This window comes from Erinaceus europaeus, chromosome 6 (assembly GCF_950295315.1).
Source record: "Erinaceus europaeus chromosome 6, mEriEur2.1, whole genome shotgun sequence".
NCBI classification, from domain to species: Eukaryota; Metazoa; Chordata; class Mammalia; order Eulipotyphla; family Erinaceidae; genus Erinaceus; species Erinaceus europaeus.
The window spans coordinates 50,078,744-50,086,984 of record NC_080167.1 but is presented as its reverse complement, the minus strand read 5'-3'; the positions used below and the strand labels follow the sequence as shown (position 1 = coordinate 50,086,984).

The following is an 8,241-nucleotide window of genomic DNA, read 5'->3' as shown; positions in this document are numbered from 1 at the left end:
AGCACAGAGAGAAATGGAGAGAGGAGGGGAAGACAGAGAAGGGGAGAGAAAGATAGACACCTGCAGACCTGCTTCACCGCCCGTGAAGCGACTCCCCTGCAGGTGGGGAGCCGGGGGCTTGAACCGGGATCCTTACGCCCGTCCCTGCGCTTTGCGCCACATGCGCTTAACCCACTGCGCCACCGCCCGACCCCCATTTTCTTAGTTTTTCTTAGTTTATCAATGAAGACATTGGATTGTTCGTTAACATCATGATTCCCAGAGGGTCGAGGTTAGGTGTCCTCTTTTGGAGACTTGGTCCTTGAAACTGGGCCTCTACATAAAGCCAAATGCATTTGCTGAACAAGAAAGGTATTTTGGCTCAGTGTGTCTGTGATTGAAACCTTTGCCAGCAAAATGTTTTTTAAACCTTCATGTTAGCTGTGCTGAGATGAAAAATATTGTTTTGTTCTCCTCATGAGAGAATAAAAGCTGGTGTGGTTAATATCTGATGCCAAGCATTCTCCATGGATGAAGGGCTCATTCATGCCTCACCGTCTTAACCTTTCAAGTGGAAAAGGAAAAAAAAAAAAAAAAGAAGAAGAAAAGAAAAGAAAGAAAGGAACATTGCGGAACTTCAAGGTAAACATGCTGAGGAAAATATCGGCTGACGTGTCATTTGAGTTTCAGAATCCTCCCTTTTTCTCATCTCCTGTTTTGAGGTTCTTTCTGTTGCTCTTTGTCTATTTGTATTTTCTAATCTTTTCCATGTAATTTTTAAAATTTTAGTTTTAAAAATCTTTTATATTTTTCAGAGCCAGTGCCTCCCTCACACATGTGTGATTTATTGCTCCAGGCTGCACTCAGGGAAGAAAGAGGAGACACAACACAGCATCACCACTTCTGCTGGCGTCATAGCATTTCCCATGTGGGGCCAGGTCTCCAACCTGGGCTGTATTCATGGCAAGACAAGTACTCTACCAGGTAAGCTATCTCCCCAGCTTCAGAATGACTTTTCAGTCTATTAGTTCTTAGACTGTTACCATGGTCACTTAGTATCTTGTGAGTGAGTTGTTAAAATGTAAGTACATTCATATTGTTCAATGGGCTCTTTTTTATTTATTTATTTATTTTTTTGTTTTTGCCTCTGGGGTTATCACTAGGGCTTGGTGCCTGCACTTCGAATCCACTGGGAGGCCATTCCCCCCCCCATTTTTGTTGCCCTTGTTGTTATAGTTATTATTGCTGTTGTTGTTGTTGGATAGGACAGAGAGAAATTGAGAGAGGAGGGGGAAACAGAGGGGGAGAGAAAAATAAACACCTGCAGACCTGCTTCACTGCTTGTGAAGTGACCCCCCTGCAGGTGGGGAGCCAGGGGCTGGAATCGGGATCCTTGCGCTGGTCCTTGGGCTTTGCACCATGTGCGCTTAACCTGTTGAGCTACCACCCAGCCCCCAGGCTGTTTTTTTTTAATATGTTTCTTTCTCTCTTTATTTCTTCCTCTTTTTCTTTCTTTTTCGTGCTCTTTCATTCTTTCTTTCTTTCTTTCTTTTTGCCTCCAGGGTTATCGCTGGGGCTACATGCCTGCATTATGAATCCACTCTTCCAGGAGGCCATTTTTTCCCCCCATTTTTGTTGCCCTTGTTGTTGTCCTCTCTTTCATTTTTAGGTTTTCCTTATTTCGAGACAAAGAGTGAGGGGCTAGGCAGTGACTCACCTGGTAGAGCACATGTTACCATGTGCAACAACCTGAGTTCAAGTCCCTTACCTGCAGAAGAGAAACACCACAGTGGAGCCTCTCTCTCTCTCTCTTTCTGAATCTCAATTAAATTAGAAAAAAAAAAAAAAAAAGACCACTGGGAGTGGTGGAATTCTTGTACAGACACCAAGTCCCAGTGATAATCCTGGTGGCAAAAACCAAAAGAATCAAGAGAGAGGTGGAGGGAGAGAAAGCAAGGGCATCCCTCTGGCCTATGCAGAACTGTGTCGTATGCTTTACATTGGGTGCTAGTTCTCCCCCGCCAAGAGAATTAGATCAGTCCAGTTAGTTTTCGTGGGCCGCTTGGCCCTGCCCCTAGGGGCCCCGCCAGAGTCCCAGAGTTTGGAGAGGGTTCCTGAGTTCCAGAGTAAGAGAGAGTGCTTGTGCCGCCGCAAAGAGACAGCAGAGTTCTGTTTGGTGATTAGTTTGTCTTAGTTTATGAATCGTTGTTCCTGAATAAAGAAATACAGCTTCCCTGCCCAGCCGTTGTCTCCGCGTCTCTGTTCACCACCGCGAAGCTAACCCGCCCGGCCAGAGCCTCCGAAATATTAACAACAGTACTGGAGTTCAAATTTGGGATCTCTGTTTTAAAACCACCGGACGCTCTGGTCCTATGTATTCTTTATGAAATGACCTCCCGACCGAGGGGTGAGAAATGATGTGACGCTGACCATGTCACAGTGAGACACCTGACCAGTTAGTTCCCACCATAACTGCCTCACTCTGAGGTGCTCTGGAGAGTGGCATGGGTTGCTTCCCTGCGTTGGGGGTAGATAGTTGGGGCCCCAGCTAATAGAGACACAAGGGACCCTCCTGCCAAACATCTGGTCAGCTCTGGAGATTGAGGATCAAGGGAGAGGCTGGAGGAAGAGGTCTCTTGCTTGGTGTTTTAGGAACATCTTGAGAGATACTTTAGGAAAAATGGAAACCAAGACAGACACTTAGACATGAGCTGTTGATTGAAAGGCATGGAACTAACTTCTGAAAATTACCTTCCCAATTAAGTGAGATGCCAGTATATAAGAGAGAATCTTGTTTCTCTATCAAAGCTGTAGAAAATCTTGACTTTCAATCACCTGGTTTTGAAAAAAAAATTACTATCTATTGGCTCTTCTTTTCAGATAGAAAGACTGTGTGACAGAGGCAGGGGAGAGAGAGACTTCCTCCAATGTGGTGGTGATTGGGCTTGACTCTGGGTCACACACGTGACAAAGCCTCACACATGCTGAGTGACCTTTGGCTGAGTATTGGGTGCAGGGAGATGAGAGATTGTGCCCGTGTGTCAACAGCTATAATGTAACCCATTAGCCCCCTAGTAAAGAAGGAAAAGAAAATGTTTAAGTCCTCCCCTAAATTAGTAGGTATTAAGTCAGTTTCTTTGCAGCATACTCCCATCAGGTTTTGTTCGTGGCTGTCTCTTTAGACAGATGTGTGTAATGACAAAGATGTGTGTGATTTGAGGGGGTGAGGTGATGTCGCTAAGACCTTAGGGCCTGCGCCTTTTCAGTGGGTGTTGTGCCTGGGCTTGGGGATCTGTGACTAAGTGACAGTGACTGAGGAAGAGCATGGAGCTGGCACTGACCTCACATGTTGGGAACGCTGACTTGTCCAGCAGTGCGGGTAGCTCTCAACCTTTCAGCGAGCCAGGAGATTTGCTTGGACCTTTGTGGTTTCCCGGTGCCAAGTTGGGTTTGACTCCTCACTCATCAGCCTTCTATGAAGTTGGCTTCTACATGAGAGTCAGGTGGTCAGTTGGAGTCTGTGTGCCCTGCACACCCCTTTTGTGTGGTTTTCTTGTCAGCAGAAGCTCCCAGGGCTTGGGGGGAGTTGTGGCGTCATCAGGAGCAGGTCTAAGTCTGTCCACTCCCTGGCTTCATCTAGCACCCAACCAGATGTCCCTCAGAGCCCAGCACATGTCCATGCCTTCACCCCTGTGCTTTCCCTGCCCAAGGATGGACCTTCATCCACATGGTGCTTTCCCATTCTCACCAGCCTCACACATGCATTCTAGAATTGTCCATGACTCTTTGAGCACATCAAGGAGGCCAAGTCCTACAGACCTGGGCGGAGCAGCCAGTAACAGCTGCCCTCTGTTCTATCCCTGAGCTGGGTCTGCTCATCTGCCCCCCTCCATCTGGGTTCCCCTCTCCCCTGCCAGCCACACAGCTATTTGCCTGACCCCTCTCTCTGCTTGCAATCCAGTCCTCTAGCTGCCTTTGCCCTCTGGGCCGGACTTGGCATTTTCAAGGCATGTGGGCAGTTTCTGGGTTGGAACCCAAGCAGCCCCAGCCTCTTACACACTTGTGTTCTGTCCCAGCCCTGCCCCAAGATGATTGACAAGAAGAATACTGTGTTCTGTCACTGGTATGTTTCCAAATTGCCATGTGTCCAGAGCCTGTTTGTCCGGGTGAGTGCTGTCTACTTTAAGATGGGGCGGTCTTCAAGCAGAGGGAGCAGGTCTGTGCAATTCTTTTTATACTGTGCTCAGCCCAGAACTGAGCCACATACTTTGTGAATGTTTCCTGGGCCGGGGAGCTAGCTCAGCCTCTCTGAGCACTATTTACATACCAGAGGCCACAGGTTCAACCCTTGGCACCACATTATATCAGAACTGAGCAGTGCTCTGATCTCTCACTCAATAAATAAATCGGCAACCCAGATGTCCAACAACAGATGAGTGGCTGAGCAAGTTGTGGTATATATACACAATGGAATACTACTTAGCTGTAAAAAATGGTGACTTCACCATTTTCAGCCGATCTTGGATGGACCTTGAAAAATTCATGTTAAGTGAAATAAGTCAGAAACAGAAGGATGAATATGGGATGATCTTACTCTCAGGCAGAAGTTGAAAAACAAGATCAGAAAAGAAAACACAAGTAGAACCTGAAATGGATTTGACATATTGCACCAAAGTAAAAGACTCTGGGGTGGGTGGGTGGGGAGAATACAGGTCCATGAAGGATGATAGAGGACCTAGTGGGGGTTGTATTATTATATGGGAAACTGGGGGATGTTATGCATGTGCAAACTATTGTATTTACTGTTGAATGTAAATACATTAATTCCCCAATAAAGAAATTAAAAAATAAAATAAAATAAATGAAAATAAACAAACAAATAAATAAATAACTTGATCCGGCAAAATAGCTCACTTGGATAGTGTGCTGCATTATCATGTGCACGACCCAGGTTCAAACCTGGCTCCCACTGCAGTGAAGAAAGCTTCAGTCCTGTGATCTCTCTCTCTCTCTCTCTCTCTCTCTCTCTCTCTCTCTGCTTCCATCTAAAACAGATAAATAGTTAAAAACACAAATGCTTCCTGCTGATACAAAAATGATCAGAAATTAGTTCTTCAAGTATTTCTTGGCCTTATATCCCCTTCCTTCCTCCTTCCTTCCCTTCTTTTCATAGTGCTGGGGATTGAGCCCAGGCCATCAAACATGCCACTAAGCTACACCCCCCCCCCAACCCTTGAACTTAGTTTTTTTTTTTTAAGTATTTTACTTATTTACTATTGTTGGATAGAGACTGAGAGAAATGGAGACAGAAGGGGTAGATAGTGAGGAAGAGACACCTGCAGCACAGATTTACCACTTGTGAAACTTTCCCCCTAAAGGTGGAGACCGGGGGCTCAAATCTGGGTCCCTGTACATTGTAACATGTGTGTTCAACAAGGTACGCCACCGCCCAGCCACGGACTTAGTTTTTTTTAACTAGGTGGGCAGTAAGTGGAGATGGTGCAGGTGATGGAAATTCCTTTTCAAACCTTGTGTACAGGGCTTGAATGTCTGGTGCTCAGGGGTATGAGCCCTGGGAGTAGGATCAAGTTCGTCATTCCACAGCATTTACAAAGCCGGGCCACATCTCATCCCAGCCCAAGTGGCCACACACAGGTCTGGAGAAGTATGTGTGAGTGTAGGTTCTCCTCTTGCTGTGACCAGGGGCCCCTGCTGTAGAAAGTAATCTCAAGTGTATGTTTGAGTATGTTTCTACAGTGTAAAGTCTCGTTTAACCTGCCACAATTTTAAAGGTTCTTTCAGAAAGTGTGACCCATCCATTGGGGGCGAGTGTGGGTAGAGGTGTTGTTAGGGTCGAAGGCTAGATGCCTGTTTTACAGGCAGTGCATGAGGACTGGGGAATCTGAAAGGGCCATGACCTTTTAGTTTCTGTTGTTTACTTGTCTTTGCTTTAGGCCACACACAATAAAACAGGTGTAAATCATTTAAAACAGGTGTGAGCTGGGGAACTGGCTGAGCAGAAGAGCACAGGACTTGCACACAGGAGGCCCCAGGTTCAACCCCTGGCACCTCAGGTGCAAGAACTGAGCAGTGCTCTGAACTCTTACTTACAAATAAAAACAAATGACAGGCAAAAGGTGCCGTTAGCTCCTCCTTCCTTGTGACGGTAGCTTCTCCTTCCTGAAGTACATAGTGTCACGGGGCTTCTGGGTATATCACCCAGGCCTGGGCCCTGAGTTCTGGCCCAGGACTCCTTTTCTGACCAGGAGATAGTCATTTTCCCTGCTCAAGTTTCAGAGCCATGAGACAAGAATCTCCTTTCAGACAGAGACAGAGAGACCACAGCACTACTCCACCACTCATGAAGCTTCCCCTAGGCAGGTGCTCCCATGTGGCAGTTAGGGGCTCAGGCCCAGAGCCTCATGTATGGTAAACGTGTGCTCTAGAGACACCATCTTATTACCATCAAGTTCCACATCTGCTCACCCCCCCACCATCCCCCAAGAAGAAAAAGTCAATGTAGAAATGCAGAACAGAAACCAAGACCCACGTCTAAAGCATCTGGCCCCAGCCCCCTTGTCACAGCTGGGAAAAAAAAAAAAAAAGAGCCCAGGACTTCCTGCCTTCAGTTCAGTGCCTGGCGAGAGAGGAAGTCAGCAGAACCTGCTCCAGGAACCATCTGCTCTTTCTGGCAGCCAAGAAGCCTGGCATCAAGGGACTGTCCCAGTATAAGGGGTGCTGGCAGTTATTCCAGAGTGGAACAATCCAATACACCCTCTCAGCTCTCCCCAGACTTCAGCCAGGTGTTTTGAGAATTCAGCTAGTTTTGCTACCACAAAGCTAGTGACAGTACTCAGAAGCTGCTGCTGCCTGGAGAAAACTCAGCAGCCTGTGCAGAGAGGGAGGGGAGAGGCGGCAGGCGGCAAGGGGAGAGGCAGGGAGAGAGAGAGAGAGAAAGAGAGAGAGATAGAGAGAGAGAGAGAGAGAGAGAGAGAGAGAATGTAGAAGAACACAGCACCAAAGCTTCCTCCAACGTGGTTGGGGCCAGGCTTGAACCTGGGTCATGTACATGGCAAAGCAGCACACTGCCTAAGTGAGCTATTTTTAAAAAAGAATTTATTTATTTATTCATAAGAAAGGAGAGAGAGAGAATCAAACATCACTCTGGTACATGTGCTGCAGGGATTGAACTCAGGATCTCATGGTTGAGAAGCCAGTTCTTTATCTGCTGCACCACCACCCAGACCACCTCAAGTGAGCTATTTTGCCTATCCAACAACTTTATTGATGAAGGCTTTGACTAAACTACTGAATGTGTGCGCACTAAGTGGCTAAACAGGAAGTGAGAACTTTCTACCTGTTTCCAGAGCTGCAATGCTGATACGGGTCTTTTACTCTTGGTTCTCCAGTCACCTCTCCAATCCTGATTCCTCGATGAGCGGAGTGTCTCTGGTCCTGCTTGCGCACACTTGTGGTTTTGGCTTTGCTGTGCCTGTGTGTCTACCAAGACTCAAATGGGAGTCCACCCTAGAGGGAGAGAGACAGAGAGAGAGATTAAAAAAAAAAGCTGGGAGCTGGGCAGTAGCACAGCAGGTTAAGCGCACATGGTACGAAGCGCAAGGACTGGGCATAAGGATCCCAGTTCGAGCCCCTACCTCCTCACCTGCAGATGTCTATCTTTCTCTCCTCCACTCTGTCTTCCCCTGCTCTCTCGATTTCTCTCTGCCCTATCCACCAACAACGGCAACAAAATGGAAGAAAAAAAATCTTTGCATGATGACTTGGGTGTCCCATAGAGGAACCAGTGCTGTAGCCCACTCTGAATTTCTGCCCTTTTTTATTAGACATCCCTTTCTACACAGAGTTTAAAATCCAAGTCACCATGCAAAGATTTTTTTTTTTAATTTAAAAAAATTTTTACGATCTCTCTCTTTCTCTTTGGATGGACTCGTATTTGAGTTATGTTAGACACAAAGGCATAGCAAACCCAAAATGAGAAGGATTTCAAGAGTGGCTTTCTCACTAGGGATGACACCTATGGAAGAAGCTCTGAGTGTGTTTCACTGTGTCAGCATTTCCACAACCAAAGGAGACACTTCCAGACACTCCTGGCAGGAATACAAAGCATTCCAGCTCCCACAGAGAAGTCAGCAACCTTTTATATCCCACATCAAATAGGCCTCACTGAACTAAAGCCAGTGCATTAATAAGACTGCATCCAGCACTCCAGCTTAGATTAGTTGATTCTGAAGAAATACCCCC

At 46.6% G+C, this 8,241-nt stretch overlaps 1 long non-coding RNA gene across 1 annotated transcript; it reads left to right on the top strand.

The window, feature by feature from the left end:
* Positions 1 to 216: 216 nt before the first annotated feature.
* LOC132538924 (uncharacterized) lies at positions 217 to 4,196 on the top strand. Its single transcript, XR_009550245.1, has 3 exons — positions 217 to 621; positions 795 to 963; positions 4,056 to 4,196. It is a non-coding gene; the product is annotated as an uncharacterized LOC132538924 (long non-coding RNA).
* The last annotated feature ends 4,045 nt before the right edge of the window (positions 4,197 to 8,241 follow it).